Raw genomic sequence first — 25,306 nt, forward strand, 5'->3', positions numbered from 1 at the left:
TATATTCCTCCTCTGTCTCTTTCAGATGTGCCTTTGAATTATTACCCCATTTGACAAGAGAAACCCATGCTTGTGAGGAGGCTTTCTTTTGCAAGCAATCTTTTTTTAGTGGCACATCTCAACAGGATTGCTGGGTACAGAACAGGAAATTTTATTTCATTTATCCACCCATCTACCATTTTTTGCATTAGATAGAATTTTCTTCTTTCTCTTTCTGCTCAGTATAAAACCAATGGCAAAAGCAAGAAGAATCCCTGGCAATTATATAACAATTATTGTGCAGCTTTTGTTATTTAAATCTCGTCTTTTCAGCATTTCATGTTTAAAATATTATTTATCACCACCTCAGCTGGTGAGTGAATGTACTGTCTAATACTCAAGAGATAAACAATTCTTTTAAGCATTTCTGCAGGATATCTGGATATGTTTTCAGGTTAGTATAAGCAAGCTTCTGAATGTCTGAATACCCTGGACTAATGGCTGTTGTGAATGTGCCTGCTGACAAGAAGATGTGCTGAGCAGCTCAGCTGTATCCTGGAACTAAATTTTCTATGCTTGTGTTGCACAGAAATACAGCTCTGCTCAAGAAGTCTTAGGAATAAATCTGGAAGAACCACCTTAATTTCAAACTTTGGAATGTATTTTTTCCAGGCTTCATTTTGTTCCTTCTCTAGGCAGGAGCCTGGGTCTGGCCTAAGTAGTGGGCCCTGAAAGCGATAACCAAAGGCTCTAGGACACAATGGATAGCATTGCAGAGGCACCTTGCCTCATAAATAGAGGCAGCAGATTAATCCAAGAATTAATAATGTTTCTGATATTTAAACATACTTGACTAGCTCTGTTAGTCTCTGTGGTGGGACACAGATGTGTTCTGCACATCGTGAGCTGCAGAAACCCAATTTTAAAGACTTTTGTTAAGTTATAAATCCACTGAGAGAAAATGCAGAAACAGATTATTGTTCTACTTTTATTCTTTTCCCCTGAAGTTCTGTCTAGACATATATGAGTATACACATTGAAAAATTTAGAATTACATAGGAAAACATTTAAAAAACTAAGCCCAAAATAAAATTTAAAATCATTAAAAATAAAAGTAGTCACAACCTTCCTTATTTCAACACAAATTTAGGATTAAATTCCTTATCTTCTTGTCTTTTCCTGCAAATATTTTCCAGAATAAACTGTAATTTTCTTAAGGCACTGTCATAATTTGAATATATTGCCCAATTAAGTCAAATATTTGATTCAATTCAATGAAATTTAGATGATAGCTCAAAAAATCCCCCAACTAAACCTGCATTTTGGTGAGACTTTACCTTATGATAAAAATATTTATGTACATTAATTTTTTGGGGATAGTACTTTTGGAACATATTTTCCCATTATAAAAGAAATTCAGATGGAGTAATCTCTATTAATTTCCCATATAACATGCTGATTTTGGACTACTGTATTATGTTGTCTTTTTAATTTTTTATACCACTTCATACTGTGAGTTTTAATGGATTTTCAGAGAATTCCTTTTTCTTTTCCTGCTAAGCAGAATTTGTATTTACTGAAAGGTTTGTTTATGGGTTCTTCCTTCAGCATTTCCAGCTGTGTTGTAGTTTAGTAAATTATAGCAAAGGTCATTAATATTTTTTGCTTGTTTATTATCTGCTGCAAGTCTACAGACATTTAGTTTTGATACTTGGTTTTGAAAGCCTGTTTTCCCTTCTTTACTTCCTGCTGTGTATGTGAGCAACTGAATAATATTTCAAATGAAAGCTGTTGATATAATGGAGGGGGTTTTTTCCTACATTTAAGCTATCAGTCTGAAAGTACTGTCTGTAACTCTGGAAAGGTTCTGAGAACTTGAATATTCATTAATAAATACTATTAATTTTTTTAGTGTCACTAGCATTTTCTCACTTTCTACCCTAATAATCTACAAAATAATACTGTGTCTTCTGTACAGAGAATTTGCTGGTGTAAGGAAGGATTAGAATAGAAGAGGAGAGAGTAGAAATTTATTTCTGGAATGGATAATTTTGGGATAAATTTGAATTTACTATAGTAAACACTTCAATATTTCTGGGACATGAACTTGGGGGAAAAAAAATCTGCTTTTGAAAAGAAATGTGGAGAAGCTCTATGATATTTTTGGTCTTGTCTGCTTTTTAATTGAGGACAACACCCAGATGTTCTCTGGTATTTAAAACTGGGACAATTATGGTTTCTCAATGGTCTCCATTAAAAGATTGCTTTAAAAGAATTATTTCCTTTTCTCTGAAACAAAATCGAATGTGAAGCAATTAGTTAACTTTCTGTCTCACTCAGCAGGTTGTCTAAAAAAATAAATCTGATCATCAGATAAAATGAAAGCTTGTATCTCAGAGAGATTTTTATCTTGGCATCTGGTAAGAGTGAGGTTTTTCATCTTTAAGAGATTCACCGTAACCTTTCCTGAGACATATTCAGTTTTATAAAGGGATTTTCTGCCCTCAAAGCGTGGTAAAAATTAGCATGTAACCTTTGTCCCCAACTCTGATGTCAGTGGAAGTTTTCCTACTAAATTCTAGAAGTCCAGACCAGGAAAAAACCCAGCAGTCCTTACATGGCAATAATGTCTGTTTCCTATTGACTTGCAGAGAAATAAATCTTGTGATGAGAGGCCTTGTGGTGGAATCCATTATTAATATACTGAATCATTCAATCCATTTTAAATACTCGATTGCTTGCTTCTCATATAATATGCATGATACCTTCCTATATAAAATTGTCAATATTCTAGGTGCCTGTAAACATTACATGGCTTTTGTTACTAATCTGCCAGTAATGATTTCATTATTTAGCAATGAAATTTAATTCTATTTCTAGCAAAGTCTTAGATAACTTCAGTGTATGATCAAGATAAAATCAGAATGAAAAGTATCAACACTGCAAATATGCCACAGGAAACCCACTTAAAGTGATTTTTAGATGTGGAAGACTTTAAAAAAAATCTGTTCAAAAAATAGAAGTGATTTTTTGTATTAAAATTTTTAATTGAAAACAAATTTAAGAAAGAAATTATGCTGTCTTCCAACTCTGTTTGCAGCGGTATTTCTAAGAAAGCAAATTTCCAAGTGGTATTTGCAACAGTTCATCTACAGATTAGCAGATCAAGATTTAAGAATGTAAGCCATTAAAGCTTCTTATTTTCTCAATTTAGAGACTGAAAAACGAGCCAACCTTAAATTAAGTCAGAATAACACAACATATTTATTTATGGCTTGCAATATCCAGTCCAAGTGTTCTGTTACCATTGTATGCAGGAATGTACTATATTTTTCTACTAATGTAAGTTAAAAGAAACTAGATTTAGCCATCTTCTCTGACGACCTCAAATTCTTAGACATGCTGTCAAGAATATCCACCAAACTGAACTGCTTTTAACAGGACAACATTAATTTTTGGTGTCTCTGTGAGATCCCATGTTAACCTTAGAGACCTCTGCTATTGTAAAACTGTGAATGCTCTTAACTGTCTCAGACAAACATGGGCATTTAGAGCTGGATATAAAACATGACACAATTTTTGACATCTCCAGGTTTAAGTAGGTGATGGGAAAACATTTCCGTGATAGGGTATTAAAAACAAATTTCAATGATATCCTACATTGCAATGACAATCAAAAAACTTTGTGCTGTGCTAAATCTGTTATTTACTGATATTTCTAAGAGACTGAGATGCATATCAGTCATTCCTTAGCCTGCTTTTTAGATTTTGTGAAGTCAAGTGAATCTGCTTAAAAATTACAGAAGTTCTAGCTTAAATCACACATAAATTCTTGTTCTCTTTCCTTTCTAAACTTATTATATAAGGAAAATTTCATACTAGGATTCAGGATAGGTTTACAAATTTTTATTTATTTTTTATGTTGTTTTGAAGCAGAGCTGATATATAGATTTTGTTTGTAAAGTGAAAATTATGGATTTTGTTTAAGTTAAAACCTATTCATTGGAAAATAATGACCAATGGAGATATGAATATATCTCAAATATTTACACTTACAGTGCAAAAGATGTTTTATTCTAATTATTCTTTTTATTTTTCTTGCAATTGTGCCTTTTCCCCACACAGTAATATAGCTCTACAGAGAGATCCTGAAGAGTATTAGTTCAAATAATTTGAACAGAATTCAATCAGGTTGATTATATGATGCACTTTTTAATTTTTTTAAATCATATAGCTTAATGGATCAGTACTATGCATCTTAAATAAAACTTCTAATTCTTTAAGCTTAAAGTATAACATTAAACAATTTATTGTGAAGGGAGTGGGAAGTAAGAGTACATGGCTTGTTTGGAAAAAACCAAACCAGTTTCACTTCTGTCCATGGAAAACAACTAATAGATGAGTTTTGAGTTGTGAATCTCTCAGTTCTAACATGTCTTTTTGTGCGTGTAGGGTGGGGGTTTTTTTGCTTTTGTTTGTTTGTTTGTTTGGGGTTTTTTGTGTGTATTTTTGGTGGGTTTTTTTGTTTTTGTTTTTTTGTTTGGTTTGGTTTTGTTGGTTTGTTTGTTTTGTTTTGTTTTTTGGTTTTTTTTTTGGTTTTTTTTTCTGGAAAGGGAAATAAGCAAAAATAATATTTTTGGTGTGCAAGCATGGAGTTAAATCTAATGTAAAAATTAGAAGATTAGGATACTACACATGTTTCTGTAATTCATCAAAGAGAAAACCTATACAAAACACTTCTTACAACTGAGAAAAATTATTACATATACATCTAGCTCGCATTACTTCCCATTAGTAGCACATGTTGCTGAGCCCTGTTGGCTTGGCCTTACCTGTACTGACTTATGCAGAAAGTTCCCATCTAGAGGCTTTTCCTATTAAATCATATTTGGTTCTGCACAGATGCAATGGGATTTTATTCCAAGTAAAGCAAGCAATACACACAGTTTAACGCATCCTTGTTGTATCACATTATGCATTAATTAAAAAAAAAAAAAATCTTTACTTGATGAGTAACTGTCATAATCATACAATAGAACCAAAACAGACTACTAAGAAATTAAATATTACACTGTCTTAAGTTTCATGTAAGGACTCACACTTCAGTGTTGTGCTTGTCTCCCTGTTTAAAAACAGAATGTATTGCACATTGATGAATTATGTAAAAAGAGGCTCATAATTCTTAGCAACATGATTCTGAAACTCCTCTCATTTGCTGTGCAAATACATCATACAAATGCATAATACACACCTATTTTTATACTTCTTTTATTATTGTGATAATTTTTGTGCATCAGACTATAATTATGCCCTTATTTAGATGCATGTTTTAAATCTACCATTGTGACAAATGTTTAAATCCTTGCCTCAATTTGAATTGCATAGCCTCTAGTTCATTTATATTTTTGGAAGAATTTAGTTTACAAAGTCTATAGTAAGCTAATATGGTATGCATGGAAAATGAATTTGTTCATTCAACTAGAATTTTCTGCTGAGTAGAATCTTTTATTTTTCACTGAGTTAAACTTCCATTAAAATAAAACATCTGAAAAACAGCCAGTAATTTTGTAAGGCCAACATCAAATATATTTACAGAGCTCAATGCCAGAAAACCCCAATCAAAACAGAACAAAAAAAAAAAGTGGTTCTCTATTATTTCTTGTTACCTGTCTAGTTTTTAAACAGTGCAACAGCTACTGAATCTCCTATGTGAGAAGTCTGAATGTTTCATCACATGCTTTAAAGGTGACTGATATAAAGTAGCAAGTATGAAAGGGGAAAAAACACAATAGAGGTACAGTAAAAACGGTGGTTTTTTAATGTGTTTAGAAGTATTTGCTTTCTTTTAATTAAGAGAAAAACAAACAAAAAGACAAAAAATATAAGATTAATTTATGAATTAGTAACACAAGAGTATAAAAGGCAGATTTTGCTTTTAAAGATTTCTTCCAGAAGTTCTGATTACTCTTACCTAATTTATGCACATAACATTAGGGTGCTACTTCTGAGTCTAGTCACCCCAGAATTTTTTTTTGTCCTGCTAGTATCTTCACCAAAGAGACATATATCACCCTGTGGAAGTACCTCTCTCCCTGTATTCCTGTTTTTTATTGAAAATATAATAAAAACTGTAAGCATGCTTTATAGCAAAGATTAGGAACGTGAATGCATAAGGAAAATTTCTGGGGTAATCATTGCCTGTCTACCAGCATGCATCAAATGCATATTGTACCCATAAAGGAGTAAATACTTGCCAATACCAGTTTGTTGCTATTAACATTCACAACCTCGGAAGAACTGTAAAGAGAAAGCAGTGCCCAATGAAATAGCTTTTCAAGAAATTGTCTTATTTTCTTCCCCCTCCTCCTGGGTATTGCAGGAAAAAATTCTTGTCACAGCAATAAGTGCCTAGACCTAAAAATAAACTTTCAGAGTTCTGCTCAACAGCTATTGAGCTCTTCAATGACTGAATAATGAAGAGGAAACAGGTTTCAGTCCCAGTGGTACAGTGGCTAGAAGACACTTTTAGAACTGTTTATGAGAATGAAGGACATTGATTCTATGAGAAATTACACTACAGAAACTACTTCACTTTTTTAGATCTAAATACTGTAGCTTCGTGTCTTAATACTCATGGCATTCCAATAAAATTACATAAGATTCAAATAACCAAAATAAACTTACTTTTGCTTTGTTGTTTTTTCTTCAACTGGGGGAAGAGGTGTTAGGTTTGCGGGAATGCATGTATATGTGCATTTCATGTTCTACTAGGATATGAAATGGCTTTACATGCCTCTGAAATCTCCTAATGAACTATCCTAATTTTAAAATCTAATCTTTACAAAGGCATAGATGAATGTTCTGAAGAAGGGCACTTCATTCATGGAAACTTCCAAAAGACCTGTACATGGAATTTGTTTGTGAAGATCCAATTTGAGAATCCAGAGCTAAATTTGCATCCTCAAAAGGTTCAGATGGTGTTTGGTATTGACTATATTTATATGAATTGCAACATTTTTATGGCTCATCCACTATTTCTGTTTTAAAAATACTACTTTCTCTTTTGTTGTCTTATTTTGGCTGCAGCCTGTATGATTAGATAAGGTGTGAGCTATCACAGAATCATGGAATATGCTGGGTTGGAAGGGACCTACAAGAATCATTGATTCCAATACCTGGCTTTGCACAGCAACATCCCCAAAAATCACACCATGTACCTGAGAGTATTGTCCAAATATTTTTTGAACTCTATCAGTCTGGTGATCTGACCACTTGCCTGAGGAGTCTGTTCCAGCCTAACAACCCTCTCTGGATGAAGAACGTCTTTCTAATGCCCAACCTAAATCTCCCCTGACTCAACTTCAGGCCATTTCTGTGGGTTCTGTCACTGGCCACCACAGAGAAGAGGTCAGTGCCTGCTCCTCCTCGTCCCCTCCTGAGGAAGTTGTAGACTGCAATGGGGTCTCCCCTGTCTTCTCCAGTCTAAACAGACCAAGTGACCACAGCCCTTCCTCATACAGCTTCTCCTCAAAGCCCTTCACCATCTTCATAGCCTTTCTCTGGGCGCTCTGTCATAGCTTTATATCTTAATTATGTTGTGGAACCCAAAACTGCCCCCAGCACTGGAGGGGAGGCTGCTCCAGCTCCAAAGAGAGCAGGACAATCCCCTCCCTTGCCCAGCTGTCGATGCTGTGCCTGATGCCCCTCAGGACACGCTTGGCCCTCCTGGCTGCCAGGGCACTGCTGACCCATGTTCAACTTCCCATCAAACAGGACCCCCAGGTCCCTTCCCACGGCACTGCTTTCCAGCCTCTCATTCTCCAATCTGTCTATACATCCATGGTTGTCCCATCCCAGGGGCAAAATCCAGCACTTTCCTTTACTGAACTTCATAGTATTGGTGATTGTCCATGCCTGTGATTTATCAAGGTCTCTCTGCAGGCTCTTCAAGCCTTCAAGGGCATCAACAGCTCCTCCCTGTTTTGTATCATCTGGAAACTTGTTCAGTATCCATTCCAGTCCTGTGTCCAAGCCATTAATGAAGATTTTGAAAAGCACAGGGCTGAGAATGGAGCCCTGTGGAACCCCATTAGTCACAGGTCACTTGTGTGATGTCACCCCATTCTCTGTAACCCTTTGTGCCTGACCCCTGAACCAGCTGCTCACCATCACATGATGTGTTTATCCACCTGTGAGCTGAATATTTTGTCCAGAAGGATATTGTCTATAAAATCTGCCAGCTGTCTTAGCCTGTTTCTAGACCCTGTATTAATGCAAAAAATAAATAATAAGAAGAAAAAGCAGCAAAGCTTATTTAGGCTGAGGAGCTTTAAAATTAATCCATGTGGCTTTGTAACATGGTGGAGATAAGAAGGTGTACACTGCTGATCACTGGTCAATGGCTCAGAATCACTGTAGGATCTCTTAAGGCAAAAATAAGAGAGAAATACAGTGACATAATCTAAAACAGATTAGAGATTATAACTACAACAAAGTAGAAAACCTGTGTTCAGCCACTTATTTTTTAGTGAAGAGCAACTGCAAGTTAGAATGTTAAAACTGGAATGAGGTTAATAAAATGAAACAAAATTTAATATTCTTTATCGATTCCAAATTAAATTACTACCACAGTTAATTCAAATAGCAACTCCATATGTCAGATAAGGGGACTTCCAGTTACTTCTGGAACACAGTGCTGGAGCAAGATGTAGATATCTTGTCAGATTATCTACAGAGTAAAACTAAATTTCACTTATTTTCCTTCTGATTTTGAGCCCTTTGAAGAAACATGGTCAGCATTGCAAGTTCCATTGACTTCACTGGAACCTACAAATACTCAAAAGTAATTCAAGTTAAGTCCAAAGATATCAATGAAGAAAGGGGGAAGTAATCTAAAATTGGCACCAATTCCAATGAAAAATTACATTGTAAATGTCAAAAACCATTAGAACATCAGAATTTTTCTAATAAGCTGCCCTGATTCTGAAAAGTTAGATATTTTCTGAAAGTGTATGTTCTGCTTTGTCAGTTTTATTTTGGACTTAGGAACTATTATATGGAGACTTATGAAACTTAAAGTTGAAAAATCTGCAAGAATTTAAGTAATTTCAGAAATAATATAATAATTTAAACTTTTTTTATGGTACTAAAACTTTTGTCCTAAATTATAATTTAGATTGGGGTTTTTAGTTGTATTCCATGTATTTTCTATCTGGTTTCCTATTTTCAATAAGTCTGCTTCAGAAAAAGAAAGAAAAATTGGCAAGGCAAAAGAATTTTTAAAAATATACTATTCAGAAGTTAATAGCATATGAAGTCTCATATCCAAGAAGTTTACTTTAAAGCTTTTGTTAAACTCTAAGTTAAACTCTTGCTTATGGCTTTTGAACTGTGTGTTTATATATATATATATATATATATATATATATATATATATTCTACCATCCTTCTTCACTGCTTTAGATATCATGATGTATATGAAGTACAATTGCTTCTTAGTGCTTGACAAGGAATAGATTATTTTCTTATTAACTCAATAACTTACTTTTCTGCAGCAGTAAGTGTGCAAACCATTCATTATTTCCAGATATTTCCAGTGCTGAAGCAAGGAAGTGTGTTTTTACTATAATGGAAAATATTTTTTTAAATACTCCTTGATGTACTAAGTGAAAAGTGGCATTCAGGTTTCAGTATGTCCAAAAAAGGATTTGAAATTACTGTAAATATTACCAAAAAACCTACCTGAATACATGCAACAACATGGCAGGCCTTCAGGCTTTTGAATAATCTCTGCTCTATTGTGAGCAAAAGTCCCAGAAGAAACAGGCAAGCAAATAAACCAAACCAAAAAACAAACAGAACAAACAAACAAACAAACAAAAAAAAAAAGCACAAACAAAGAAAAACCCCAAATGATAAAAATAAAATATTAAAATACATTTATCCAGGAAAAACTAAAAAAGTGAGACAAATGTGGACATGTCTTTTTAGGTCTTTCTTTTCTCACAGGAGTTAAATTAATTTTGCTTTATCTGAAGGTATCACCCTTGAAATCAGGCATTTATTTTGAAAATCTTCAAAAGAGGGACTAATTAATTAGATCCTGATTTAGAGATTAGAGTTTTTGAAAATAAGGCTAGGATGGTTTCTATTGCATATTTGTTACAACAGCGATTTTGTACAGCCATCTCTTTTAAGTAGTGAAAAACAATTAATCTGAATTTTTCCCTACTTCCTCTTTAAAACTACATTTTGAGCTTTCACCTTCTTCTGAAATCCCATAATAACAAATTAAAGACATTAATGGAATATTGTAATGCAGATTTCTCCCTGAGAAATAAAGTAAACGATTATTTAGAATTTTTAGGGATAAAAATATTGTAAAATCAATTTTAACCAATTTGACCCTCCTCTCTTGAAGTCTAAGAATGTAAATCAGCTAATTTAACAGCTTTTTGGTACAATATAGCCTTCAAAATATGATTATACATTGTTAATTATTTCTTTTTTTTTTTTTTTTAATAGAAGAATTGGCATTGCTTATACAGATTCCAAGGTGAATCAAAGAAAAATTACAGAATAAGCTGCCCAGATGGTCCATCAACAGTTAATTAAGTGGCGAACACAGAAATATATCTGATGCTGCCAAAAACCTGCCTGCAGACTATGCCATGGGCTCAAATTTAGATTGCTGGAGGAAAATCTTCTGCAGATTGGCATCAATCTCTTTTGATGCTCATCTGAAAAACAGTAAATTTCACAAGCTACATTTAAAAATGAAAACAAGAGTAAGGGAAGCCCTGTCTGAACATATTGCTAATAATGGGACATGAGCTTGTCGTGCTCATGCTGCCAAGGTAAATTCCGACCAGAGCAGTAGAGACCAGAGGACATCAGCTGTCACCTGCAATCCATGTGAAGGGGTGTGGCAGCCTCTCAGTCTCCATCCACTTCTGGTACTCAGATAAAGGGGGTGGTATTCTTTCCATCACACAGTAGAGCTGAATGAACATGGAAACTCTGCTCCACAATTATTCCTTGGGACAGTCTCACCAGAACTGTCTCACCAGTACAAAAGAGCTGTATGGTTACACACTGAAGTTTTTGCCTTTACATTTCTTGAGAGTTCTTCACTGCTAAATCCCCTAGGATAGTGTTCTAGTATATGTTATTAAAAGGCATCCAAGCAAGTTTGTGGAGAGTGGAAGTAAGCTTAGAAAATATATTTCAGATAAACATTAACTCTTTGCAATATTTTTTCCCCTTAAAATATGCCTGCTTTTCCAAGTCATGTAATTCCAGAGTCAATAAGAAAGCTGGAAGGAATAGTTTGCCATGCTCCTAAATGTAAATCTACCCAATATTTGTTACTTCAGTACAATTATCAGATTTGCACTTTGACTCAGATTAATGGATAAAACCACTACAAATTGCTTAGGCAAGTGAGAAGACATGTGAATTGGTTAATAAGTGAATTAGAGATCCTTCCTTTGAAATTTGTTTCACATAAAAGAGCAGCAGTCATGAATATTTTAAAAGCAAAAACTCTTTAGGCTTCTTTAAATATTAATGCAGTAAAGAGAAAACATTAAATATCAGTTAGGAACATATAGTGTTTCAAGTATAAGGCTGTGGAACTAGAAAACGAAACCAAAATGATTCATATGAAATAGCTTGTAATTTGTCATATTTTGCCCCTAATTTTTTTTGCATGTTCAATCAGATGTTAATTATTTTGTCTATATTTTTTCCCAGAAACTACATATTTCTGAAGAATTGCTTCTGTTATGTAATCTCACAGAAATAAGTTGGAAATACCAAAAAAAGACAGAAGGATGAAGGTCTGAGACCAAATCACCCTTACAATCAAGTTTTTATGGAGTCACTAGGGGAAAAAAGTATTAAACAGGCCACAAATCTTTAAAAAAACAGTAATAAAACTGTTAAAGCACTTAATTTTAATCATGCATTTGAATGAGAGAATCAATTCAAAATTCTAATCTTGTAAAATTTAAACCTATCAGTGATTCCAGTTCCCAAAATCTTTCAAGATGTGTAAAATCAGCTGGCATCCCGATGCAGCGGAGATATGCTCACCAAGAGTTCAAATGGATACTGTTGTTCTTGGGTTAGATTAATTTAATATGCTTCTTCTCTGTCTACTGCTGCTGTGTCCAAGGGAACTCATGGAGGCAGTGCACATCTTCTGAGGAAAACCACAGTAATAGCTATAATATTAATATTCCATATTAAAGGAAACAGATTTGCCCCAAAAAATGAGCCAAAAAATAATCTCCCATTTAAAGAGTTGTACATGGAGTTTCAACTGTTCCCAAAAGGAAACTTTTATATATGGCACTTTTTCAACTTCAGCTTGGATAATCCAAGGAACGCAATTTGCTCTACTTGCAATAAAAATTTGTATACTCACAAACCTGGAGTCTATGTTGGCACATCTGTTCGAAGTTTCCATCTGCAAGTATTGTAGCCAATATATTCCAGTGATTGCAGCCAAAATAAAACAAAGAAAAAGAAAATCTAACAGCAAAGTAACTGAAACTATTAGACATTGTGCACAATTCTACTTTACCTTTTTTCTTATTATTCTTTTACTTTACTATGGAACAAAAGGCAATTTAAAACCAATAACAACTACGGAACTTGGGTACAGATCTACAGTTTTTATTTTCTCCAAAGCCAAACTGCACAGCTATCACATTTGCAAAAAAATAAAGATAGACTCTTTTGCAGATAAAATAAACTTTTTTGTAGATGAAACCTAATTCAAGTAGAATATGGATTGACAGATGAAAAACTGCTAACACAGGGATTGACACAGACAATATTGAGACTCAAATAACTAATACAAATTAAAAAAAAAAAAAAAAAAAAAAAAAAAAAGACAAATAATTTTGCAGGCTATTTTCTTTCGCCAAGAATCCCATAGGTTCAAGCCCAAAGTACAAGTCATTAAAAAAACCTTAACATTAAATTTAATTGAATAATAATATTATGTTATTTTTACTGGGTTTGTATTGGGTTTTATTTATTGATTTATTTATTGGGTTTAAAATAATCCCAAACAAGAAATAATTTGGTTTGATTATCTATTATACTAAAGTCCCTTTTCTGGGGATGTTGAATTCTAAGGACTACAGCAAATCCTCCAGCAAATAAACAGAAAGGATCACTAACCCAGCAGTTAAAATATTTATTTGGAGACAAAGTTTTAAAAAAAGAGCAGAAATGTGTACATTTACCAGACACAACTTGAGAAATCAGTAAATATCTCCAATTTTTTCTTTTTTTTTCTTTTCTTTTTTTTTTTTTTTTTTCCACTTGGGTTGTCATTCTAGATGGATGAAATATCCTTGTATTTTTCTTTGTTCACTTGCTTACTTTTGTGTTTATGATTCTTTAATTTAAACATTTTTTTTAAACAGAATTTTTTTCTAAACAGGCATTTTTTTCATGATGTGAGAGGTTTGGTCTTTCTATATAGTTGCTAGTGCTCTTACACAACCATTCAATTCTTAGGAGAGTATTCAGCTCTGCAATTAATCTTAGAAATTCCATTAAATCCCCCAGTGGCAATTAAAAATCTCAGAGGCATATGGATGCATAACAGATTGATTGCTTTCATATGCTTTGTCTTTCAATTTTATGTCATGTGCCTCATTTGCACTTCAAAATCATCAGTGGTCAGTGCAGAGCAGAATAGGAAACAAGAAATTGCTCTTCACCCAAAAACCAGAATTTTACAGGAAGGGAACTGAAATATTTGCTATATTGGTTCTGTTTATATAGTAATTCAGTATTTCAATATTGTCTTTCAATGTTCACTGAACTCATATAAGATACTAACCTATCAGTAACCCATGAATTCAGTGTTTCCGGAAATGTCAGAAAATACTGCCATTGAACTGAGAAGGAATAACTCTTTTAGTTACTTTCAAAGCAAGCAAACAAACAACAAACAAACAAACCAAACAAACAAAAAGCCCCCCCCAACAGAAAACAAAACAAAAACACCTAACAAACCCCCCCCAAACATACAAAACAATACAAAGCTGATAAGATAGGAGTAATATATGCTGATTGGTACTATGATGTGCAAAGACAAATAAACCCTTTGCTTCTGGGCTGTGCAACATCATATGGCAAATTAAGCCATTTCTTTGGCTTGCTGCACTCTAGGGCATTTGTAGAGAAATTTACTTGGCTTGGGCTTGTGCTGGTTGAGAGGGGTGTCAGCTACTTACAGCTGCTGAATCTTCCCTTCCAGAAGCTTGGCAGAATGCCTCCAAGGGACTTGTCTAACAAAACTATACAGAAAAGAAATATAATATGGTGGAAACATCAGAGGGAAATGGAAGAAGAGTGAAGTTATTGCAGTAAAAAAAGGAGAAAGGTAGGAGTCTTGGGAGCCTGATATTAAAAGAAAATAAAAAAAATTTAAAAAAATCAAAGCTTTAGAAGTTCTGCCACTCCTTTGGATTGCTCCCCCATGCATCAACTGATGGGAGGCTGCCAATATATTGCAATGCCCCACAGTTCCCACTTCTTCCTCTTCATTCTAATGCTATCACTAGGCTAAGAGCATGCTTAGAAGGCATGTGAGAAGGGAGTTGTGGGCTTCCTTAGCTCCTTTACTCACCCCCACATACATTGTTCTTTACCTCACTCTATGAACCAGACACTCTTGCAGAAACAAATGTTCTCTGTCTGTTAAAATCACTTTATGTATCAGTAACACTGTGGAGTTAAAGAGGGTGTTCTAATAAGATTCATTTTTCTCCTCATCAAGTTAAATTCATGGTTGAAGAGAAAATTGCGATTGTGTCAGACTGAGGATATAGGGATGTGAGGGTTAGGAATCACTGGCATTCTTACCTTAATCAAGCTTTCATTCCCAAATTGGATCCTTAGATGTGTTCACCCTCATTTTTGTAGCGCTAATGTGTTTTGCTTTTTGTTGTTTTTCTTCTCTTGTCTCTTTTTTTTTTTTTTTTTTCCCTTCTTTCAGCAGTTATTTTCTTTTACTGGTGTGCTGCTTAGTAGAAATACATCAAATTCTTAGCAGATGCAGTCACTGAATAAAACAAAGGTCTAAATGCTAATATGAATAATGAAATTTCCATGGTGGCACACACGGGAAAGAGTAGAAATTGCAAAGGCGTAATAAAATAAATTATATTTTATTAAAATCTCCCTACTGAACAGATAGTGTGCAACTATATTTTCTAAAATGAATCATTGTATAGTTTCATTTATGAACAAAAAACTTAAAATGCCAGTGCTTTATTCATGTGTATATAAAAAGTGTATCTTGAAGCATTCTTTATTATACAAAGTCATTTAGTTGCAAAGGAGTATAAAAATATTGTCCAGGAAATGCACAAGCACATAAAGAATTTGTTTACTTCAAAGTCAACTGCAAAACTATCCTAGCCTTATGTTAATGTCAGATGTACCTACAGTGCTTCCTGTTCATTTCTGAAGTACAAATGCAAGCATGTAATTCTCCTTCTAAATAAAATTTAAAAATTAATATAAAATAAAAAAAAAAGTAAAAACACTTTGCAATGTGAACATAGGAATTTGTAGATCATTCGCTTAAATTGGGAGTACATTTGGGGCAGTTCAAGTATCACTCTGTGGATTTAGCTAAAAGATATGTAAGTTGACCAAACCAGAATTCAGACTGCACTTCTTGTCATTTTAATTAATATTCAAAATTTTATTTATAGATTATGCTCTTAGACATTTCCTATCTTGCAATTACAGTTCCTCTTCTTGTGAGTGGGAAGGAGATTGAGAACTGGAATTGAGAGAAGAAAATTAAACTCTTTCTTGCATTTTGTTAGCTCAGCCTTCAATTCTTTGCTCTTTCCCAGGGTATTAGGAAGGCAAAGATGTCTGACTTGAGTACAGTGGGATGAGAGCCAGACTGGAATGGGAGAAGAAACAGAGATAAGGATAAGGAATCAGGGTGGAAGCAGAGATGGTTCCTGGGAATGAGGGAGGGGGAGTCTGGGAATTCAAATCTAAGAGGGAAATGGTGAAGAAAATGGTGAGGTAGTTAGAGAGGGAAGAGAGCCTGCCTTTGGATAAGGACTTGGGGAGACTGCCAAGATTAGAATGGTACAACTGGGAGTTATGTGTAGAAAGTCTTGAAATAAATGAATCTGACAATGTGATAGGTTGCACAGTGATAAATGAGACTCTCTTAGCAAAGACAAGGATGCAGGCACACTACTGGAGTTTAAGCTGAGTGAGTTACCACCCAACAGCCAAGATGAAGTAATTACCTGTATGTTTGCTCATCACTAGTATTTTTTCAGGTAGAAACTGTAAGCTCATTCAGAAAGACAGCACTTTTCAATCCAAATTTGATAACTTTGTAGGAGTGCATTTCATTTTTAAAAAACACTTTTACAAAAGTATTCTACAAAAATTGATTAACATTGCATCAGAAAAAGAAATTCTAATCTTTAACAGTTTTACATGTGTTTCTAAACTTCACGGGGTGAAAACTACACAGCAAGGTGGGGAATATACAATATCTGCTTACTTCCAATCCACTTGCTTAAACTTGTCCTAAATTTTGTCCACTTATGCATAAAATGTCAAAATAATTGAATAAAAATTAGTCTATTTTGCAGTGAGTACCTGTACATCTTTACAATAAAACTGAAAACTCTTTTATATTTTTAGTGGCCCTTTTTCAAGTTTTGTTACAAGATTTCATATAAGGTTTACTAAATGTCAAAAAGAGCTTTATAGAACTACTCCTCTACTTTTCAAGACTTTGCTCTCAGAAATGTCTTGCTTAAAATAACCTTAAAGAATCTGACTGATCATGAGCTCAACAAAGAACAACAGTTAGTAAGGAATCTTACTGAATTCTGTATAATGGTGATCTTGAAGTTAAAGCTCATACTTAAGAAGTTGGCAGTTTCATAATCTTCAGAATTTTGCTAAATAAAGATAAAAATTACTTAATAATTACTTTTATTGAGGTCTCTCAGATGCAAATTGAAGAAAAAATACTCTGAGATTGTTTTGCTACTAATTTTTTTCACTAGCCTCTGGATTTTGTTCCATGATCAAAAGATATATTTGGATTTTCACCCAGTTGTTTGTATAACAGATAGAACACATATTTTTCTAGACGATGCCTGAGTTAGTAAGAACAGAACCGTCAATCTGGGGCCTTGTGAGTTAGATGTGGAGTGGAAGATGTGTCAGATATTTTAACCTGAGGATTGATTCTGGAGTAATTCTTAAATTCTAAGGTGATTGAGACTGATCTTCAGATGTTACTGAAAATGAACCTTCATCAAAAAATTAAACCAATATAATAAAAACTTATAAAGACTACTTTCCATTTACAGTCTGATGTATCACCTCCCAAATATAATTTTCAAAAAAATTCCAGTTAGAGAGCTGAGGTTCTCAAGTTCCCAATTACAATGAAATTATAATTAAAAAATAATTCCTTTATACCAAGCTTCCGTGCAATCAAATGTCTTTGATTTCAAGTTGAAATAAGAGAAAAAGTGACCAGTACCACAACTTGTATCTTTTACACCTTATTTTATTTAAAATGAAATACATCAAGTCAGGGGTTATTTTTCACTTTTGCATTCAGAATACATATAGAAAATAACACATTGGAACAATAAAGCCTGCTCCAGGAAAGACTCATTTTTTGCACTGCACTTCTCCCAGGTAAATTACCTTTAACAACACTAAATATGAGAAGAACTGGTTTGACAAGTTGTAAGCGTGTAAACTTGGAAGTGTATTACAAATATGATCTACCTACCTGTCCTAAAGCAAATAGGCACTGCTTACCATTACTTCTAATGGCATACTCCTCATATAACTATACTTAAAGGAAATACACTGTAATCACATAAAATGCCTTTTGGTCCATCCTGAACCAGGGGCTTAAAAAGAATATCCATTCACAGGCAGTACTTCAAGGTAGAATGTCAAACTAGGGCTCAAGCTTTCGCTCAGTGTACAGGCTGGAGGTGCAGGAGGAACTGGGGGGAGACACAGCCAGGACAGCTGACCCCAACTGACCACAGGGATATCCCATACCAAATGGTGTCACACTCAGTATATAAAGCTGGGGAGGGAAAGAAGGAAAATGGTGTATTTAGAGTGATGCTCTTTGTTTCTTCAAGATACCATTAAACTGGATGGAGCCCAGCTTTCCTGGGGATGGCTGAACATCTGCCTGGCCATGGAAAGTGACAAATTAATTCCTTGTTCTGCTTTGCTCTCATACATAGCTTTCTTTAGCTTTTCCTCTTAAACTGTCTTTATCTCAACCCACAAGTTTTCTCCATTTTATTCTCCTAATTCTCTTCCCGTCACACTTGGGAGGAGTGAGTGAGAGGCTCTGTGAGGCTGTTGCCATCTGGGGTCAAACCATGGCAGAGTTAGAGCCTGAAGAGATACCATTTTTGTGAGTCTCCTAACTGGTTCCCAGTGAAAGGCATAGGCTGCAAAAATTTTCTTCTCTGAGTATTTTTTTTAATCTGGGCAATGGCTGGAGGTCCAGCGATGGAGAACAAAGCCTAGCTTTTGTTAAGTTTAAGGCTGTGGTTGAGAGAGAACCAAATGTTATTCCCCTCTTGGTGTGTGGCTTTCAAGAGCCTCCTGCAGGATTGTTTCCCTCATTAAAATAGGCATTGCGAGATACATTTCAAATGACTGTCATGGAATGCTAAATAGTTAAGAAAGGCTGACATCCAAAAAGGTGTTGACATCAATCTTCCATCATCACCAAGCAATTCTGACCAACATAGATGATACACAGCATACTGCCCTACAAGGGGCAATATTACAAAGAAACCTAGATATAAATGGCATCTGCATCTGTAACAAATGTCCTTTAACTTCCTACAAGAATCAACCTACCCTTGGCTGTTTCTTGTTGATAGTAGTTCTTTTTTTGCTAGTGAGCAAATGTCAAGATAAACAGAAGTCATTTGCAAGTGTTGAAAGTACGGAGCAATTTTGATCAACAAAATCTGAATATATTTTAATGCAATTAGCAATTAATAAGTGTCTTTGAGTTAGTGATAGGATAAGCAGATTATGAAAGGGTTTTTTAGTCAGTTATTTGTCATTAAATAGCTAATATGAGTGTTGGAGTAGGCATGAGCTTTTAAAACCCTACACAAAAGATATATTTCTCTCCTTGAGAAATTATAAATTGGCTGAGAAAATAGCTTTAAGCCTTAAAATATATTGAGTAGGGGGGCTGTCCAAGCAGTGGCAGCACCATTAGTTAAGGAGATCTTGCAGGGAGTTAATCTTATCTGGTCAAACATACTGAAATATCTGTATCTTTGGGGAGCCAGGCCTGTATTCATGACATCAGTATCAGTCCTAGGAAAGACCTCTACATCTCTTAACATTGACAACAAAACGTGTCCTGAGTCATCTTAGGTCCCATAGAATCTGAAGAAAAATCTTTCATGGAAGTGTTTAAGATGTAAATAAGTATCTTGAGCCTGATTCTGTTATAGCATCCATTGACAAAAATGGGTATTATTTCTAAGGGGTGTGCTTTTTATTAAAAATGTATTGCAGGATGGCCAGGGTCTCAGGCCCAGCCAGCACAGGTTTAGGAGAGGTAGGTCATGCTTGACCAACCCAATCTCCTTTTATGACCAGGTGACCCGTCTGGTGGATGCAGGAAGGGCTGTGGATGTTGTCTGTTTGGATTTCAGCAAGGCTTTTGACACTGTCTCCCACAGCACACTCCTGGATAAGCTGGCAGCCTGTGGCTTGGACAGGAGCACTCTGTGCTGGGTTAGGAACTGGCTGGATGGCCGGGCCCAGAGAGTGGTGGTGAACGGTGCTGCATCCAGCTGGGGCCAGTCACCAGTGGTGTCCCTCAGGGGTCTGTGCTGGGGCCAGTTCTGTTCAATATTTTTACTGATGACATGGATGTGGGTATTGAATCTTTGATTAGTAAATTTGCAGATGACACTAAGCTGGGAGCGTGTGTTGATCTGTTGGAAGGTAGGAGGGCTCTGCAGAGAGATCTGGAACAGTTGGATGGATGAACAGAGTCCAATAGGATGATGTTTAATAAGTCCAAGTGCCGAGTCCTGCACTTTGGCCACAATAACCCCCTGATATGGGGTTTAGTGGTTGGGGACAGTGTGGTCAGAGAGTGCCCAGGAGGAAAGGGACCTGGGGGTGCTGGTGACAGCAGCTGAACATGAGCCAGCAGTGTGCCCAGGTGGCCAAGAGGGCCAGTGGCATCCTGGCCTGGATCAGGAATAGTGTGGCCAGCAGGAGCAGGGAGGTCATTCTTCCCCTGTACTTGGCACTGCTCAGGCCACACCTCGAGTGCTGTGTCCAGTTCTGGGCCCCTCAGTTTAGGAAGGACGTTGAGATGTTTGAGCACGTCCAGAGGAGGCAACAAGGCTGGTGAAGGACTTGGAAAATGAGCCATATGAAGAACAACTGAGGGAGCTGGAGTTGTTTAGCCTGGAGAAAAGGAGACTCAGAGGTGACCTTATCACTCTCTACAACTTCCTGAAGGGTGGTTGTGGTCAGCTGGGGGTTGGTCTCTTTCTCCAAGCAGCAACTTACAGAATGAGAGGACAGTCTTCAGCTGCACCAAGGGAAACATAGGTTGGATAGTAGGAAAAATTTTTTCATGGAAAGAGTGATAAGGTACTGGAATAGTCTGCCCAGGGAGGTGGTGGAGTCACCAATCCCTGGGCGTGCTTAAATAAAGATTGGCTGTGGCACTGAGTGCCATGATCTAGTCGAGGTGTTAGGGCGTGGGATGGACTTAATGATCTTGAAGGTCTCTTCCAACCTAGACTAGACATTCTGTGATATGAGACATTCTGTGATAGACATTCTGTGAATTATGTTAACTTTGGGAATCAGAGCTAGTCTAGACTCTGACAAAAGTTAGTGGATTCATTCAAAGTGAGACAAACAGCAGCTATGTCCTGAGGTTTGAAAATACCTTCACAGACAGATTGTGAAGTCAGAACCACAGTTCATCACATAGCAATAACAAATGATAACATTTTCCTTATCCTAAATGTGTAAACCAGATATTGTTTGAAGTTCATATTCATTCCTCAGTGGCTAACTTTAAATCATCCTTCAGTGTCAGGCAAATTACTAAGCTCAACATTTCCAAAACTCTTGTAGCTACTCACTGTCAGAGGAACACTTTTTGGGAGACAGGAAGGAATAATGCACAAATACAGAAGTTACTATGAAATTCCAGATTTTCCTTGTCAAAAAATCTAACAGTATCATACTAATATAAATTATATAATTAGGAAAAATAATTCTTTCCTCATGGCAGAAGCTTTTATAAGGTAAGAATGACAAACTGTCCAGCATTTATGGTTTCCACGGTAAAGAATTTGAAGTATTTTTCACTTTTTACTGAAGCATTTTTTCTATTAAAAATCCTATTTCAGATTTAATAATACTGACAAATACTATTTGTATAACAAGCTGTAATATTAAAGCATTTGCACATTTATAAGAAAATACTGTGGTAAGCTTCACATCTGCCAATCACATAAACAAGCCAGGAAAGGAAGGCCTTTTTGTCTATACTTTCACATTGGATAGGTGTCCATACCAAGTCAGTGAGAAGAACATAACTGTTTTCACTGATGCATAGTGTTTTTTCCACCCATAAACAGTATTTATGCATAAAAGTCTGTTTCTAATTAATTTTTTTTTTTTTTAATATGTTATTTCTTCTGTTTCTGGTCATTTTTTTTCTCACCAATCACCTAAATATCTTCAAAAGTTAGGTGATATAATTTCATTTAATAATATAAAGATCACATATATACATATATATAGTTATATAGTTATCATAATTACATGCTTCATGTAGCTCTCAAATGTGATTCATATATAATATTGTCGCAGAGTCCACTGTGCATCCGGAAGCGCTGGCCCACAGGCTAGCTCAGACCCTCACCGTGGCTCATGTGCTTAAGGTCGGGGTCACTAGTTCAACTAGCTCCCTCCTCCCTGTGGGTCCTTGGTTCCCCACACCCAGCGCTGGACCTGATGTCAGAAGCGACCATGGCGACGGACAGAAAGGAGACTCTCTGAGTGGTGATAACAAGGGTTTTATTGAGGGGGAGACCGAACGGGAGCTCCGCACCTGACCACTGCTGCTCAGGAGAGCCCTGAACAATGGTCGGGCAGTAACTTTTAAACAGGGGAGGAACAAGGGGTGGTAACAACACATCAAACAATCAGGTTAACTTAGGATGGAACCGGTGGTGTAACCATGTAACAGGGGAACCAGTCGGCAGTGGGGAAAAGGGGATTTCCCAGGCACCAGCCTATCACTCGACGCCCTCCCTGGAGCTTTCCAGAATCCAGGGAAGGGCCCCGGAGTGATAGACAGGGTGCCCGAGGGGAGAGAGAGGATTGATGGCAACAGGTGAGGGGCAGGGTGATTGACAGATAACTGAAAGTAATATAACTAACACAAGGGGGAAAAAACATTGGGAAGAACGGGGGTACAAAGAAAAAAACATCTACAAAAGCTTCTTATAAAACCTGTAAATCGATTATATAAAAACACTGTAAACCCTACAGAATAACTTTTGCACCACCACATAATATGTGTTTCTGATACTGCAAATTACCTCTCTTAAGAAAAAAAAAATGATTTCACAAAGGTCTGAGAGCATATGATTGGAAAAGGTCTTAGAGGCTTCACTTAAGTCTCTAGTATGACATTTGCCATGTGATGCAAATCCTCTCATAAATATGTCATACTTAAACAAGATTAGAGAAGCTGTGAAAATATAAAGTATGAATGAAAAGGTCCGATTACCAGTCTATAAACTGATAAATGTATCTCCATGGTGCAATTAATTTTATACAAAGTACAAGATTTTCTCTTGGATAAAGTAATTAAATAGTCCACAGGTAGTTCGCATAGTATCATTCTTGATCTTCAGTTCTTGATCTTGATATTTTCAAGATGTAGCTAACACCCCAAAAATCTCTATCTCTGATCACAATACACTCTAAATCAGTATTTTTGCAGCAAACAAGCACCACTCCCCCCTCCCAATCAATATTTAAAACCAAGCAAACAACCAACCCAAACCATAAAAAAAACTTAAGAAGCAAACAAAATCCTAAAATCCTGTCTGTCCTCACAGGAGAGATGCGCTAGTTGCTTCATGCTGCTGATCAAAGGAAAAAGTCACTGTGGCTGAAAGTCAGCTTAAGTGTCAAGTTGCAGTGGTTTCACATTCACTAAATTTTGGTTGCCAAATTTAGTGTAGCAGTCCTAGCGTTTATTCTCTTTTTGTGGGAGAAAGATTAGGAGAAAAGCTAAGCAGGCTCAGGCTTAAAAATAAACAGTTTTATTAACACACACTTAAAAATGGAAAAAAAAGTTGGGGAAAAAACTAAACCAAAACAGAATGAAATTCCAAAAACACTCTTCCCTCCCACTACAAACTGCTAACTTTCCTACAAAACAACATAAAGAGATAAAACCTGTGATTTTCAGTCAATTTTACTATCTGACAATAGTCTTTCACCAATCTTTAGGAGAAGAGTCTCTCTTAGAGTCATGGATCCCACTGACAACCTAGAACAGTTCTCTTGTGGGGTTTTTTAACCGTCACAAAAACAGCTGCCGGGGAAACCTGCCTTTGTGACCCCTCCCATTAGCAGTTCCCAAGCTGCTTATGGGTCATGGGTCTTAGACTCTTGCATGCTGGGGTGTCACTGTTTAAAGATGAGTAACTCCAAAGGCAAAGGATTCTCCATCTCAAGGTACAGAGATATCTTCTCACTTCTTCACTGGTGCAGAGGGCTTCTCATCTTTATCTCTGTTCAAGCATCTTATGGGATTAATATCACTTAGTCCATCACAAATACCTTTGCTCAAATTCACACACAAATCTAAACAATCATCTCCCCAAATGCATATCTTTCCCATTATTTAAAGGGACAATTCAGAGTTCATTTCCATGGCTCAGTAAGAATCCAGCCTAAAATGGAATGGCAAACTCGTCAACCCTTATCCCAATAGTCCTTTCACTCTTGCTCCACTGACTTCATGCTGTATCTTCTCTCTGTTCACTCTGTCCCTTTCTTTTCTCTCTCAGGGAAGGGTTAAGCCTTGGAAGCTTCACTTTGCCAGGAAAGGGTTAAATCTCCCCAGAGTCTTTTTCTTTCTCACTGCAGCACATGGTGTTAAGATGTTCAAGGCCGTGCTGGTGAGGGGGGATTATAACTCACACAGAAAGATCAGAGACCAGAGCACCTGTGCAGGCTGGACTCAGAAAACCAGGCAGGATCACAAAAGCCTTTTTTGCCCACCCCTCAGTGTAAATCGGGGCGGTCCCGGCCCAGCCAGGCCCGTAGCTGGTACCAGGGCCCGGCGGCAGAGCCTGCCCGGCCCCGTGCTGGCAGCAGCGGGGCCCGGAGGCACAGCCCGGCCAGGGCCGCTCCTCTGGGCCCGGCTCAGCCCAGCCCCGGCCAGGGCAGCGGGGCCGGCTGACCCCTGGCCGCTGCGCAGTGTCACCTTTCTCTCTCTGGCCAAAGGGAAAAGGGCTGACCTGCCGGAAATCAGGTTTTTATATGAGTAATGCCCAAAGTCACATTTGACATTTCCAGTCATCAAAACAGATGCCAATATCCCAAACTAGCCTTTTGATAGGTCCCTGTCCTTTCTAAAACAGTTCCCAGGTCCTAACAGGAAAAAAAAAAAAAAAAACATTCAACATTCCTCCATAATAAAAAAACCAAACTGTGCCAACCCATGACACAAGGGATCTTGACACACATTAAAATATTCAAGTGGAAGAGGTGAGCAAAATAAGGAAAATTAAAAGACTAAATAAAACATGACAAGTTACATGTAACTGTAAATTAATATGATACAAAAAAATTGTAGTGACTTTTTGAACACATAAAACCTATTAAAAACTTACCAGGAAGAGAAACAAACATAAGTAAAAAGGTTATTTTTTAAGCATACATGGCTTTTCAAAAACCTTTTTCACACAGAGAATCACAGGTGCTTAAAATGCCCACAAGACTTAGAAATAAAAGGATAGAAAGCAAACAGCAAAAGAATATAAGCCATTTCTGGCATAGACAAGTTAACAGAAAACTTGCCACAACCTTCCCTTAGGTTCTAGATGGCTCAAGATATTCACATATATTCTGTGAAAAATATAGTGATGGAAAGAGATGCTGGGAAACGTTTAGATGATGGCAGTCATTCTAGATAATCTACAGCTGTCTGAAACCTCATATA

This window comes from Hirundo rustica, chromosome 2 (genome assembly GCF_015227805.2).
Source record: "Hirundo rustica isolate bHirRus1 chromosome 2, bHirRus1.pri.v3, whole genome shotgun sequence".
NCBI lineage: Eukaryota > Metazoa > Chordata > Aves > Passeriformes > Hirundinidae > Hirundo > Hirundo rustica.